General features: G+C 35.6%; 1 protein-coding gene across 1 annotated transcript in view; it reads right to left on the minus strand.

Annotated features, from left to right (window-relative positions):
- Positions 1-17,041, minus strand: part of WASHC3 (WASH complex subunit 3) — a 68,169-nt gene that overhangs the window by 32,821 nt on the left and 18,307 nt on the right. The window lies entirely within an intron of this gene.

Genomic DNA, 17,041 nt, shown 5'->3' on the forward strand with positions numbered 1-17,041 from the left:
AAAAAAAAAAAAAAAGTAAGTGGGGTCACCATGCTTTAAAAGGCTGTACACATGGTTGGGACCCTCTCCCTCATACCTTTTCATCCCACATGCAGAAAGGGTAAGCTGAGCCAGAGTCCACATGGGAAAAAGCTCAATCACCTCTCTACGCTGTTGCATACTCTTCTCTTTGGCCCTCCCTTGTCACTAGCCAGTTGTGACATTCAGTTTTGAACCTAAGGTACAGAAGAGGCCCTTTAGGAGCTCTGATGCTCCCATCCAATTTCGCAGAGCCCTACCCTGAAGTTTCTGCACTAACCCAGCTGAGGTTCCCTTGTTTTCTTCTGCAGTTGTCCATTGTGTGTTTTCTGGTCTCAGGGATCTTACAGGGTTAGAAATAAATTTACTGGGGTTAGCGGTAGAATTCTGATATCACAATCCCACACCTCAATGTTTAACACCACAATGGCAGCACAGTGCTTTATGCTGAGAAAATAACATCATAATCAGCCCCTGCCCTCAGAGAGTACAGTCTAATAGATGCGTTAAAAAGATGATCACAACAATACAGTCATAAAATTGATAACAGAGACCTGCATAATGGGCAAGGTTAGACCCAAGGAAAGGCAGACTGAGTTGAGGACCAGCAAAGAATTTGCTGAAGTGAGTCTTGAAGAGGGGATAGGAGCTTATTTAAAATAAAAAACACAAAGACTCAGAAATATATATATAAATTTTCAAATAATCTATCCATACATAAGCTTGTTCCAAAAATATTTTAAAGAACAAATATATACTTGTCCAGCTATTTCCCTCCAAAATGCTGATTTTATCTTACATTTCATCCAATAAATCTGCGTTGAGATACAGGCAAGTATATGTAAAAAATATTAGAGTCAAATGGATTATAAATTCAATATGCAGAGCTTTCAAAATTAATGACCATGTATCTCTCATAGAAATGTTACACATCTTGCCAAATTAAGTTCAGACTATTAACTATAATCCTCATTTATAAAATCAGAAAATGTATTAAAAATTTAATCCTCACTTAAAAAAAAAAAGCCCAAAAAAGACTGTTGTAGAAAGAGTCATAAGATGCCTTCTACAACCATAAGCTCTTATTTTGGCTATGGAGGAGAAAAAGTCCAAGTTCTCTACAGCTTTCTAGGTTACAGGAGGTTGGGAAAGCAAAGGCTTTTTTTTTTTTTCAAATTCAGAGGTTACCAAGAAGACTCTCTCCTGAAAGAGGCAAGGCTGTCATTTACAGGCCCATCTATACATTCATTTTCACAACTGTTATGTTTTATATTATAAATTGGTAAAATATAATCTATTAAGACTCCGATAACAAGACACTATTCTTTTAACATCATAATTGCTTTACAATGGTGTGTTAGTTTCTGCTGTATAACAAAGTAAATCAGCTATATGTATACATATATCCCCATATCCCCTCCCTCTTGCGTCTGCCTCCCACCCTCCCTATGCTATGCGGCTACTTCCCACTAGCTATATATTTTACATTTGGTAGTGTATATATGTCAGTGCTACTCTCTCACTTCGTTCCAGCTTACCCTTCCCCCTCCCCGTGTCCTCAAGTTCATTCTCTACGTCTGCGAACAACAGTTTAAATGCAACCTAAATACTAGATGGATGAAAATAAATGCATCATCATAGAATTCTCTTGAAAACCATACTTCTGAAAGCAATATTGTTCCATGGGGCAATCTTTAAGGTATTCTGAAAAGTGAAATATGGTAGGTTTAGAAGACAAAGAAGCTAGAAGATGAAACTTCGGATCTTTCGTTAGCTTATGAGGTTTAAGGATAAATGAAAGATAGAAAAAAAGCAATTACTTGCTTTGGGGCAACCAGCATGAACAGACTCTTACATTTGGAATAAAGTAAGCACAAGATCACAATTTGCACCACTTTAAAAATATATTATCTGGAGCTAAGACTTGAGAGAAAGATTTTGAAATAAAATGTACTTAATGATAACTTTGTAATAAAAATTATTTAATTTTAATAGTAGAGGAGAAAGCTGACTACTTGAATGAACTACAAGGTTTGAAATTTTTACTTGATAATTAAATGTCACTCAACTCTTTAGTATAACAGGGAAACATTTCAGTTTGAAACATTTCATTAAAAAACATATAACAGTTTGAAACATTTCATTAAAAAAACTCTGAAGTGCTAGGGAGAAATGGGAAAAAGAGCAGAGTTAAGGTCATACTTTAAAAAGACCTCTCAGTTTTTATTAACTATGGTTTGATGGTATAAGGTCTTTCGACAAACTCAACTATGTGATTTATTTATTATACTTTAGCATAATCCACAGGATATCATTGGAAAGGTTATATAAATAAGTTATAAAGCCGAGAAAATAGAAGGAAGGAGAAGTGAGGATTGAAAAAAGTTTCCTGAAATATAGCAGAGAAAGTGGTATGGGGTTGGAGAGGGGGAGAAGTGGGTGGGAAGGGAGAACTGGGGAACAGGGAAGTTGGTGAAATTTGATAAGCTTCCTATTTTATCATTAGTTTCATGAAATTGGTTACAGTATAAGAATAAGAGAAGCCTGAATCTATAAGCTCCATATTTTATCCTTAGTTTCTTGAAGCTGGTTACATCACAAGAATACAGATATTACCAAAGTTTGGTGAGTCTTTAGTCATTTCTGTATATGAATATAGATAAAGGAAAATACATATAACTATAATATCTTACCCTATTAAAGACTTTACTATTATCATCACCTTAATACAAATCTGATTAAAAGCTCGATACAAAAATAATTTGGCCTATGTTCCAAAGGACGCATTCCAAAGAGATTTGCTGCTATGTTTCCAGAGATGTTGCTTAGAAAATTTGTTGTTTTGCTATATTCTTCCTTAGAGGTTAAGAAACGGAGTCTGGTTTGTTTAACATCAAAAAGAAGTGTCCAATTTCTGATTTCCAAGAGACAAAGCTACTGGTGGTCTAAGGAGGACATGAGAGACCTTAAAACTGAAGTCTACTGAACTGTGGGATTATTTTTGGCAAGTGATAATGGCAGTTTGTCCAACATAAGTAATGAAGAAGAGAGAAGGCAGCCATAAGTCTGATGTTCCAAAAAATCATGTCTGTATTTGCGTCACTGGAGAAAGTGTGTAAAGAAGCCACACTAATGAAATTACGATGGCAACACTAATAGTTAAACACTACTTTCTTATATCACAAAAACTGTTGGAGGCTTATAGGACTGCCAATATTTACATTTATTTGTTATTATGTTAATGAAAGCCAAGATACTAAATTCCTTTATAAATCATGTTGAAATTCTCCTAAAGTTTCAGATTAGAAGGGGAAAAAAACCCTCTTACTCAATCTAATAGAAATGACTTCCCTTTTTAAACATAATACTCCGGAGGTTCCTTAAAAAACTAAAAATAGGACTACCATACAAGCCAGCAATCCCACTACTGGGCATATACCCTGAGAAAACCATAATTCAAAAAGAGTCATGTACCACAATGTTCACTGCAGCACTATTTACAATAGCCAGGACATGGAAGCAACCTAAGTGTCCACTGACAGATGAATGGATGTGGCACATATATACAATGGAATATTACTCAGCCTTAAAAAGAAACAAAATTGAGTTACTTGCAGTGAGGTGGATGGACCTAGGGCCTCATACAGAGTGAAGTAAGTCAGAAAGAGAAAAACAAATACCGTATACTAACACATATGTATGGAATCTAAAAAAAAAAAAAAAAAAAAAAATGGCTCTGGAGAACCTAGGGGCCGGATGGGAATAAAGACGCAGACCTACTAGAGAATGGACTTGAGGACACGGGGAGGGGGAAGGGTAAGCTGGGACAAAGAGAGAGAGTGGCATGGACACATATACATTACCAAATGTAAAACCAATAGCTAGTGGGAAGCAGCCACATAACACAGGGAGATCAGCTCGGTGCTTTGTGACCACCTAGAGGGGTGGGATAGGGAGGGTGGGAGGGAGGGAGACGCAAGAGGGAGGAGATATGGAGATATATGTACATGTATAGCTGATTCACTTTGTTATACAGCAGAAACTAACACACCATGGTAAAGCAATTATACTCCAATAAAGATGTTAAAAAAAAAAAAAAAGATGTGGCACATATATACAATGGAATATTACTCAGCCATAAAAAGAAACGAGGGATTCCCTGGTGGCACAGTGGTTAAGAATCCGCCTGCCAATGCAGGGGACACGGGTTCGAGCCCTGGTCCGGGGGGAAGAGCCCACATGCCGCGGAGCAACTAAGCCCGTGCGCCACAACTACTGAGCCTGAGCTCTAGAGCCCGCGAGCCACAACTACTGAGCCTGCGTGCCACAACTACTGAAGCCCATACACCTAGAGCCCGTGCTCCGCAACAAGAGAAGCCACTGCGATGAGAAGCGCGTGCACCACAATGAAGAGCAGCCCCTGCTCACGGCAACTAGAGAAAGCCCGTGCACAGCAACGAAGACCCAACACAGCCAAAAATAAAAATAAAATAAAATAAATAAATTTATTAAAAAAAAAAAAGAAACAAAATTGAACTATCTGTAGTGAGGTGGATGGACCTAGAGTCTGTCATACAGAGTGAAGTAAGTCAGAAAGAGAAAAACAAATACAGTATGCCAACACATATATATGGAATCTAAAAAAAAAAAAAAAGGTTCTGAAGAACCTAGGGGCAGGACAGGAATAAAGACGCAGACGTAGAGAATGGACTTGAGGACACGGGGAGGGGGAAGGGTAAGCTGGGACGAAGTGAGAGAGTGGCATGGACATATATATGCTACCAAAGTAAAATAGATAGCTAGTGAGAAGCAGCCACATAGCACAGGGAGATCAGCTCTGTGCTTTGTGACCACCTAGATGGGTGAGGTAGGGAGGGTGGGAGGGAGGTGCAAGAGGGAGGGGATATGGGGATATATGTATGTATACATACAGCTGACGCACTTTGTTATAAAGCAGAAACTAACACACCATTGCAAAGCAATTATACTCCAATAAAGATGTTTAAAAAATAATAATAATACTCCTTATATTTTCAAGTTTTTTCCTCTAAGTTTATGAGCTTGAATCACAATACAGTTATGAAAGATGGAAAATATGAAGTTTTTTTCCCTACTTAGGTAAACAATAAAGAAAAGATCTATTGAGTTGGTAGGTGGACAGTACTTTTTTTATTTGAAGGAAGAAAGAATCAGTAGGAAATGAAAAGATGTTATGGGTTGGAAAAAAGCAGCCAGCCCTCCAATCAGGCTTCGTTTAGTTAAATTTTAACTTAGTGAAATAGACTCAACCATTTCTTTGCCTTCTGATTTTCAACAGTGCTATATTTAAAATACCTATATTGCATTTTATGAATCATATTAGTAAGGTGTTATATTTAGAATAAAATTTTCAGGTGAAATAATCTATATAATAGATAATAAATGTTTACTGAACAATCATAACAAAAACAATCACATCGTCAATTATCTCCTTCTGGAAGCTTTCCATGAAGGGATACAAAATTAATTTAAATAAACCTCTTAATCACTGTAAAGTGGATGATGGCTACCTAAAAAAAAGGGAAGCTTTATTTCTAATGACTTGTACAGATTTAGAAAATGCTATACTCTGATATTACAGTATCAGATACTGTTGCCACCAAGGGTCATTAATTTGAACCTAAATATGTGGTCAAAAGGAAGCTCACAAATCTTGACTAGCACTATATACAGTGGTTTCTATGGAGCTAAGGGTAAATTATTCCTTTTTCAATGATTATCTCAAGAGATTAGTATCCCAGTGAGAAAGTATTTCTCACTGACTGCCCATCAGATATCTTTAAAGATGTAAGAACAAATCACATGATAAAATGGACAAAAATGACACTGGCCATGAGGACCAGGGCCCAGGCAGTTACTATTACTTTATTCATAAAATAAATACATGTTAGCAGTTCCATCTGTGCCTTTTAGAAATGGGAACTAAAGTTAACCTAAATGCTTATCAAGAAAAACCCCTAAAGAAATTATTTCAAAAAGTGAGGGATCTATTGTCATGAGACAATTCAAAATACAGCTGTATCAATTTCCCCATGTGTTCATTTTTCCCCTGGATATTATTTTAACGTGATAAATTAGGTGTAATGACCAAAAAAGTGCATGGTGTTTTCTTTGTAGCTACTCAAATATTTGTTAATTTCAGAGTAATTTGGTGCTGTGGAAGACCCATTTTCCTCCCTTCATTATAAAGCAAAGATAATATCTAAAATTTAAAGTCTTGCTATGATAGGTTAATTAATGCTAGAACGCCATTATAAACATGTCAGTTACACTACAGCTTTGCTATCCCTCATTTCACTCAAATGATATTTGTTCTCTGAAATATGTATTAACAGAATTTTCTAAATTTAATTATACTTTTACTTTCCAGGAATAAAAACTTTAAAAGAATTTCTATAGCAAATCATTTTGGAATTTGCTACCTAAATTAAAAGTATCAATATAATAAATTCAGATGGCATCTTGTTCAGTTTTTGAAAACATTATTACTATATGTGTCTATTAAAGAGGACTTAATGAAATATCTGTAAATATGGTAATAAAAGCTATACATAATAGAATTCTTAGTATTTAACTATAAGGATGATTCTACTGATCAAAACCACAGAATATTCACTTTTGAAGTAGTTTTCCGACAGTGGTAATGTGTTTAAACTGGTGTGTTGTGAGTCTTTCATTAAATGCTCTTAGGGATCCATAGGGACCTACTCAAAGAGAGATGACCAAGACTGGGCATTACATGTGGGTTCAGAACCACAATGAAGGGCAATGAATCAATGGGTCATCAGCACATGGTCTAACCAACCAACTGAATAAAAATCATTTGTGAACTTGGGCTAGGAAAAGAACAAGAAAAGAAAAGTTAGGATGCTGCCTTACATTATGAAAAACTTTGGTAAGATATATTTACATCTGGAGATATTTTTAAAAATTGCAGTATTAAGATAAATACAAAAGATGTAGATATCCTCCGGTAGAGGAATAGATAATTTTCATTCATTTTCTCCCAATAAAATTCAATATTTTGAAATGTACTTTATTTTTTTTAAAACATACAGTTAACATATTAGCATTTCCTCCAAATTGTAAAATAATATTTACCAAAAGATTAACTTACAAATGATGTTGTGATCCATTCAAAACCAATTATCTTCTGCACCAGGCCTCCACCCCATTACGAATGCTTTCACTGAGATCCTTGTCAGAATACGGTGCTAAAATGTCTTCCTCAAGCTGATGGCCTTTAAAACCTCTAAGACACTTCTCTCCCACCTGAGGTGAGCCCACTTCGTTATTATAGCTCATCTGCTTCTCTGGTCTTTACTTTTTCTCCCATTAATTTACACAGTCTTAGACAGACTAATTTATAGTTAAGGTGAGAATCACAATATTTCTAAAAAGAGTAAATCTAATGAAGTAACTACTTAATTTACATTACTATTATTTCCTCCTCGCCAATCTGTAAAACTTTTATGTGAGGGCCCTTATTTCTGGCAAAGGTGGTCAGTAGGAAAAAAAATAAAAGGGCACTGAAAAATCAAAGTTGGGTAACTAAAATTTTATAGTCGGTTTCAGAGTAAAAGAACTACACTGCACATTTCAGCAAGTATAAAAACTGTCAGTGTTAGCAATCTTCAAAATCTTCCTTATGAACTTTAATAGCGATGTACTGTTGCTTTTGTCACAACTTCTATCATAAGAGTTAAGGAGTTGTTTAAATTAGTTGGAATGAAAGATATGAAGTCAAAAGATAAAAATATTTTTCTGCTAAATCCCCTGGTCTTTATTGGTTTCCATTTTATATATCATTTAAATGAAATTCCTATTAAATTCAAAACTACCTTAAGCTTACCCTCTAAAAGTTCTTTCCCCTGTATTTGATTGCTTACTTCTACTCCTTTTTCTTTCTTTTGTGGGGAGAAGTGCATAGTTATGGTGTTATAATGAATTTAAGGCAGATGAAGTAAATTTTTTTGGCACTTAGCAAAATAAATAAACTGAAATAAATAATTAAATGTTTCGGCTTGAAAGGACGGTTTCAGATATGCTGTCCCACACATTATCTAAATTACTTTATTTATGATACTGAATGATACAAAAATATGATATGGAGAATAAATTCCTAAAGAAATATAATCTCTTCATACACAGTTTAAGAAAAACTGATTTGACAAATTTAGCATCCTAAATTTATTACCTTATGAATTATTTTTAAAAGGAGATTATTTTGTGCCCGAATTCTCTTATGTTGCACTTACTCCTCCTTTAAATTTTGTTTTATTTAAATTAATTTAAATTATCTGATACATTACTAAAAATCAAAGAATTCATGCAGCAACCAAATATCCCCCTACAACTCTAAGAGAGACTGGCATCTGTGTACACTGGCTTGTTGATGTATGACCATTCATCAAATATGACTGAGAATTCTAAACCTTCCTGAAGTTCACAGTTCAAAATATGTATATATTTTCCAGAGGTTATAAGCACCATAAATAAAAACAGTTATGGTTAAACAACTAGTTCCTATAAACAAATTATTCAAATCAATACTTGCATGGCGAGACTTCCCTTACGGTCCAGTGGTTAAGAATCCGCTTTCCAATGCAGGGGACGCAGGTTCGATCCCTGGTCGGGTAACCAAGATCCCACATGACACATGCGGCCCGCATGCCACAACTACTGAGCCCGCGTGCTCTAGAGCCCGTGCACCACAACTAGAGGGAAGCCTGCACGCCACAACAAAGAGCCCATGCGCCGCAACAAAGACCCAACGCAACCAAAAAAAAAAAAAGAGGTGCAAAGAAACTTAAAAAAAATTACTTTCATGGCAATTGAATGCCACACAAGGATAGCTATAATGGAAAATATGCAAGCATTAAAATATTCTGAGCTGTAAGATTACGGCAAAAGTGGTTATTAGTGAAGAAAATGTGAGGAACAGATAAGCATCAAGGCAGGTGCATATAATATTACCAAATGGATACTGACAACCATCTAACTTTGTAGGGTCTGCCCACTATGTGTTTTCCCTTCAGTGTTCTAAGGAAAACAAGAAATCAGGAAAACAAATACATCAGGAAAGCAAGAAATTTAAAACCTGAATTTAGCAATATTGTTTACTGCTTTCTAACAAAAATATATGAGAAAAATAAAATAAGGAATAAACAAAAGGGTAAATACGTCATAAAGCAATACTTCTTAACCTTAAATGTGTACATGGTATGACTGGTTCTGGCCTCCCTTTCAGTTTCAAGGAAACTTGGGAAGGATTCAAAAGGAAGCCATAATATTGAAAAATCATAATCTGGAAAACTGGCATAGTAATTCTTTACACATGGTTTCCTTAGAGGTTAGTTCACTGACTTTAGCAGAGAATAAGTAATTTGGGTAGTTTTTGTTTTGTTTTGTTTCTTTGTTTGTTTTTTGCCAAAGATACAACAAAAAGTACCCGTTTCTAGGTTTTCCAGATACTCAGGCCATGGCAAAGCATAGGCTGTTACCTCAGGGGCTCTCAATTGGCAGCTAACTGTCACTGTTTTCTGCCTTAGGGAAAATCTCTATCCAATCCTTCTTGCATTTGATGCAAGATAGAATGTAGAGGAAGCAGGATAACTGTGGTCACTTGAGCTCCACTTATGCCAACTCAAAGTTACTACTCATGCAGTTTACCATTCTGCTAAGCTTTGCTTATCTCTTTTATAGTCAAATGGAAATGGAACTGAGAAGGATGAAGTATTTTCCCTTTTCAACTTTCAAAGCTGGCTAAATTACACAACTAATTAAACAGACATGTATGTTCGCCTGTATCTTTTCTTTATCTACATTCATACGTGTGGGAAATCAATCACTGTACATGCTAGCTTTTACCTTCAATGAACAGTGTGGTGCTAAAACACCAGAGGAAATTGTCTGCCCCCAAACCTTTATGTAATCAATAAATACTGACCTTGATACTGGTTAGTAAACTTTAGCTATTATAAACAAAACACATATTAAAATACCTACAGAATTAAAAATAAAAAATAGCATATAATTGTTAAACTAAATCTGCACCAGTGTTTTCCATAGCTCTGACTATATATGAACCAGTAGCGCCTCCTTTTGACTATACTGCCAATCACTGATGAGGAACCTACCCTGGAACTCTCTAGACCATGGGAAGTCACATGTGGGTCATGTCCCAAACAAGGTTTTAAAGCCCTTAATTACTCTTAAAAAACTATACCTTATCTAAAGAGTACTCTACTTCATGCTTGATTAGTTTCCCCAGGTCCAAGGTATATAATTTCTTGATGAACATTTTTAATAATCAGTTGAAGATTCTTTCCTTAGGTAATGGAACTCACATTTCCCCAGGCCAACATCCACTGCTGGCAACAGATGCATCAGAACCACCAGAACCAAGATTATTCAATTCACATTTTAAGCCAGCCAAAGAAAATAGAGCTTTTTAAAAAACCTAAGTGTCCAAAGAGACTGTTTTGGCAAATATGGTTTCACAAAATACAAGTCATTAGCTTCTTGATGTGGAAGTCGAATTTTCCCAATGCACAATTTATTACTGGCAAAGGATTCACCAAGCTCTGCCAGTAAAAAGGGGAGAACTGTTGGAAAAGTGATCTATGCACACAATTCCAGTTATGTTATAAATGCAATATATAATTTAGTAAAGACTTGTGCTGCACTATTATGACAACAAACATTAAATCAGAATCAATTACCTGCCATATTTGGAACACAACATTATTACTCACTGAAAAATCTTCTGTAAAACTTGCTTTAAAAGGAAAGAAAAAAACAAACCAGTAAACGCCAGCAGGTGTTCCAGGAACATTCATTAATAATGAGATCCAAATTTGGAGATCAATTAATGGATCCTAAATGTAGAGAGAACTTTAGATATCATTTTATGTTTGAGGGGACTGAGACCTTAAGAGCCAATATGGTCTGAATATGGTCACACAGGATTGCATGACAAAGCTAAGAAACTATATAGCATGTTGCATCCCAGAAGTACGAAGTAAAGATCTTGGTGTGTACCCTGAGGCATTCAAATTGTCTCATAGGTAACTACGTCCTGGAACTGTAATTATTTTGTACCTCACAGAAGGTAGTAATCCAGGGGTGACAGAAAAAGGTACAGAGACCAAAAAGAAGGGCACAGCTTATTTCTCTGTGCATTGGTACTTGTGACATTTGAAAGATTTTGTTGGCTTCTGTTGAAAGGAGTTTATATTAAGCAGTTTTAATTACCTAGTCTCTAAAGTAGATTTACAGGTATGTGACAAGTGAGGAAAGGCAAATATAAAAGCAATACATTCCAGGAGATATCTAGGACCCAGGAAGAGGAAGTTTTCAGGGCAGCTTACAAAGAAAGCCAAAAAAGACTGTAGTTCATCCTGATACCCAGAAAGCCCGAATTTTTTTTTAAAACATCAGGGTTTGTAAGTTACAGGACTTTCTATGTCTTCCTATCTGAAGTGAGTGATCACTACATGGGTAGTCAGCAAATTCAAACTTTTATACAAGTGGAGAAGCTGAAAGTGCTTGAGAAACACACTCACTGTCTTATGAGAGAGAATGACATAGTACTAAATAACAATTCAGGAAGGAAGGAAGAGAAAAGATTACAAGAGGGTTGAGGACTTAGTAAGTATTAAGATGCTGAGTGGAAGAATATTATATTTTGGAAAAAGATGAGAAACTAAGCATATGTGGAATTACAGGTATAAGAAAGACTCTGCTCATGGAGCAGCAACTCATATTTTTAAATGACAAAAATATAAAGGCAATTAAAAATGAAAGAAATCCTATTACTGTCCTTAGTAGCAGAGAGAACTTGTGGCACTGTTAATTCCCTTCTGGGTACAGAATGGTTATTTGGGGGATCTTAGGAGTAGATTTTCATATTGTTGGTATATAGTGATTTTTTCAGAAAGACAGGTTTTCTGGAGACCACGCTATCTTTCCTTTTGTGGATACAAACAATTCCCTAAATTCCAGAATGTAGGCTTCTAAAATTCAGCTTTGATAACATGCATCCATAGTAATGGTATGGTGGGTCATAAACTACTTGAGATCATACCAATAGACAAAACAGAACTCATTTGATGAATTATGCTGATATGGCCTTTCTCCACGTTAACAACTAAAACTAAATTTTTAGTGATGGTAAGCAAGAGAAACCTTAGTCACCCTCTGAGGTTGAGAAAAATTGGGCATTTTAATGAAAATCTACAATCTTTTTGGGAAAGTGAAACACTATCTAGTATTGATAAGGCAATTTCTAATAAAGCTACCCTCTAGAATTAGCTGGGGTTAGGCTCTTACATCAAATTTGTTTTTCTTTCTACCTATATCCCTCTGAACCCTGTTTGTTCTCAGTCACTCTCAAGGAACTGAATCACCTTGGAAGAATAAACAGCATAGAAGACTAACACAAAAAAACAGGAAGGCAATTTACTATCCTGGAGTATAGAGATACAAAGCTATCTAGATTCTTCCCATGTCAATGACAGAAATTGGAATATTCAATAATACAGATTGCAATGGGTCTCTAATGACTCTTCTCTACTTCTGTGAGGCATTTTCTAAAGCAGGGTAGTATCGTAATTTGTTCTTTAAAGTTATAGTTTTGTAAAAATACAGATACAGGAAACACAACTAGCTATGCAGATGCTGCTGAATCAATATTTTAGGTGATGACTTATGACACTAGAATGATTATACTCCTGGAAAAGTGTTAAGTAGTTCGGAAGAACCAAAATTTTATGCTTAGCAAGACCCATAGGTATGATCAAGGGGCTTTAAACTGAAATCAAAAGGATAAAAAAATTCCTCAATTAAAACTGTAAGACTATGAACAATAATAACACCACAGGGGAGAAAAGCAGAGTAAAAGAACTATCAGGTACTGATTAAGAGAAGAGATATAAACAAATAGAAAACAAATCCAATAGCTTAAAAAAAAGTATGTGTGTCTATTTGTATATAGCAAACCTGAAATTTCAACATAAGTAAATCTCAGGGATTAACACTTAGGAATCCATGAATGGGAACTGGCATTTGAAAGGAGTACCTTACAATGTTTTATAATGGAAGTCGGAAGATACCTTTAAACCAATACATACACATGTATATGGAAATTCTTGAACATGGGATAAAGGAATCCCTAAATGAGGTTAAAGGAAGGCAATAGTTGTACTATCAGAAGGAACATACTTTTTGGCCACCTGAACAGATGGAGGATTTAGGTCAAGTTTTCCTAAAACATGTTGCAAACAAGCACAAGGATAAGATACTGCCATGATGGGTGGAGACATTAGCTCTTTACCTGTACTGGCAGCTTAATTTTGTTCAAATCAGAGCATCTGATAAATTCCTAAGTTACCTTGTTGAAAATTTCATCCTCCAACAAATAGAGAAAGCAATGAGGGGAACTGATTTAACGATTTCATACTTATATTTAAACCAAAAGCCAGAACTGAATGATGATGCAGAAGTGATAGGAACTCTATTAGTGACCATGCCAATGAAAGACAATCCTGGGCATTGTCAAACATGTTGCTACATCTCTGGTTGGATATTTTGACAGTCACTCATGATATTCTTAGGAAACAGGACAAATAGTGGATTTATAGATGGCTTAATAACTATCATCGAAAGAATAATGATTGGCAGGTTCACATCAACCTTGAGGGAGACCTCTACTTGGTCTATTCTTGGTTTGGTTCTACAAAACATTTTAACTCAGTAACTTGATGAAATAGGAGGACATTTATACATTTCTGGGGGACACAAAGTTGAGAAAGAGAGTTATAATATGCAGGATAAAATAGTACATTCAACAAATATTGGGACTTCCCTGGCAGTCCAGTGCAGTGGGCACCGGTTTGATCCCTGGTCAGGGAAGAAAGATCCCTGCATGCTGCACAGCTCGGCCAAAAAAAAACCCAAACAACCAAAAAACAAACAAAACAAACAAAAAACCATCAACAAAAAAACAAATATTGATTGAGCACCTTTTTAGGTAAGGTGTTAAAGTGAATACAAAGATCGATCAAGATATAGTTCTTCCACTCATTTCCTTTTCAACACAAATAGATAAAAATATTTTAAAATTATCAAAGAACAAGATATGAAGTGAGAAAAAATACAGATAAAGTGGTTGGACAGATAGATGAAGGGAGATATCACTTCTGGCTTTATGTGTTGGTGGGTTCAGAATCTGGGATAATTTAGTTAAAGGGTTCATAGGAACATGTCAGATGAGTAGAATTTGGACATGCAGTGGTCAAGAGAAGGGGGATCTAGATTCAGAGGTGGGAAAGCATGGAGCTTATATTGAGAAAGTTTTGTGGTTTTGTCTGAAGAATGAAATGTAGGACAGGGAGCAGTAGGAAACAAAAGTTGGGTAATAAGATTCTGGGATACAGGTTGGCACAATGAACTAAAAACAATAAAATTAAATTTAACTTGGATGAGCTTATAATTTCAAAGCAAAGATGTTGGTCCCTGCTTTCTTCTTGAAAATTATTACCCCCAAACAATAAGGCAAAAAGAAAAAACATGAACTCCAATTTTAATGACTAAGAGGCATACACGAACCACAATACATGGAAATTAAAAGCAGATAAAAGAATGATGACTTAGCATAGCAAAGGAAGTCCAAGTCCATGTGCCTGGAGAGGAGGATACCACAAAGAAGCAGCACTTCCAGAACACTGGAAATGTTCAGGAATTAGAAACACCCGTACCAAAGGCAGAAGGGAGGCAAAGGACTAAAATCAAGGAAATTGGGCTAAAAACATCAAAAAGTCTGAAGCAGAAAAAATTAAACCCCTGCTCATGGTGACACCAAGCAAAAAGGATGGGCTAAAGCTAAGTGCCAGATACTGCTACAGAATTAGATTAAAAAATAAGAAATAAAACTAACAATTTATTACTTCTTAAATGTTTTGAGATAAAAATTATTTGGTGTTATAAAACAGTGTTAAGGGGCTTTCCTGGTGGTGCAGTGGTTAAGAATCTGCCTGCCAATGCAGGGGACACGGGTTCGAGCCCTGGTCTGGGAAGATTTCACATGCCACGGAGCAACTAAGTCCGTGAACCACAGCTACTGAACCTGCACTCTAGAGCCCGCAAGCCACAACTACTGAGCCCACGTGCCACAACTACTGAAGCCCGCGTGCCTAGAGCCTGTGCTCCGCAACAAGAGAAGCCACTGCAATGAGAAGCCTGCGCACCGCAATGAAGAGTAGCCCCCGCTCGCCACAACTAGAGAAAGTCTGTGCACAGCAACGGAGACCCAACGCAGCCAAAAGTAAATTAAATAAATAAATTTATTAAAAAAAAAAAACAGTGTAAAATATTTTTAAACAGTTCTTAATCAGAGAGCATTTCTCAAAGCACGTATGCTCTGGCTCTGAGTTCCAACTGCAGAGATTCTCATTTAGTAGGGTGGGAACTAGAAACCTATATCTTGAACAAGTTTTTTACTCTAAAAACCACTGAGCTAGTGTAAAAAAGAAATCTATCACCAAAACCTATCAAAAATTAAAACAGTATAGAGAAAAATACCGTCATTTTCATTCATAGGTAAATACTATGTGACAGGTATGGTTCTAGGAACTGGGAATAGGGCAGTAAACAAAAAGGTGTATATTCTAGGAGCAGCAGAGACACAAACAATGTACGTAAAATATGTAGTATTTCGCATATAATTAGATGGTTATATGAAGAAAAATATAGTAGGGAAGGAGTAAAAGGAATGGGACTAGAAAGAAGGTAACATTTCTGCAAATATTTGAAGGAAGAGAGGGAGCAACCATAAAGATATTTGGGAAAAGTGTTTCAGGTAGGGAGAACTGATGCAAAGGCCCCGAGACACGCGACTGTCCATATATTTATTCAAGGAACATCAAGGAGGACAGCAGAGCTGGAGCAGAGTGAGTGAAGATATGAGATTAGAAAGGTAATTAGGGAACTAAATTGTATAGCATCTCACGGGCTTCTGAAGGACTTTGGCTTTTATTCCTAGTGAGATGGTAAACTACATGATTAGAAGAATAAATATGTAAAGAATCATTTACATATATACATGCAAACATATGATATATATTATATATGAAATTCTGAAAAGCAATGAAATTTGTCTAAGTAATTAATAACAAAAATAAAATTGACAAGTGGTGTCTGGGAACCTTAGTTGGCTAAATAAATCTAGACAATATCTAATGTGGTACCTTAGGGCAAGTGTTAAATAAATATTTGTGGAATAAAAGGACAGTGGATTAATACTGAAAAGGAAAATAAGGATTTTTCAAATTCTTGTAAAGTCAGAGGCAATGTATTAAGAATATAACAGTTATCCTAAGATGTGGTCTTTCATCAAATATTTCAAGGCGGTCATAGATATCAAGTAGATTTTCCCATCTCCTATTTTATATAGGTTAGGCAAGAAGAGACTAAATAAAAAGCCTTTCAGAGTTACTCTGAAACTTTTCATCTTTTGTTTGAAAGTGTCAAAGACATAGTTTTTAACAGTCCATATTTTAAGCTTAGCTTAAGCTTTCCTGGGTTTTAGTTTTAAAAATTCATTTATCATGATTCACACTCAAACTAGCTCTATTTTACTTTTATTAGTTTAAAAAATTTATATATTTTCAACCCAAAGTCTGTTTTTGTCACCAAAGCCTAAAGCCCAGAGCTTTGACTGTCAGTGAAGAATTTTGAAAGTGACACAGCTACTTCTGACAGCTAGAAAAAGTGAATGTACTTTCTTCTCCCCATTGTCACCAATGTAGCTTCTAAATAAGCCAACCTACTCTTTCTGGTTGTCAGACAGTCTTAGTTTTTAAATTATTTTGGTGATAAATAATGCCAAGAACAGCAAAACTGTTCTTCTTTAATATCAGTCCATCTTTTGCCTGATAACAGAATTTTACAGAAGCATTAATTTTTTGATCAACTGAAAAATGGA

This window comes from Eschrichtius robustus, chromosome 13 (genome assembly GCF_028021215.1).
Source record: "Eschrichtius robustus isolate mEscRob2 chromosome 13, mEscRob2.pri, whole genome shotgun sequence".
Classification (NCBI taxonomy): domain Eukaryota; kingdom Metazoa; phylum Chordata; class Mammalia; order Artiodactyla; family Eschrichtiidae; genus Eschrichtius; species Eschrichtius robustus.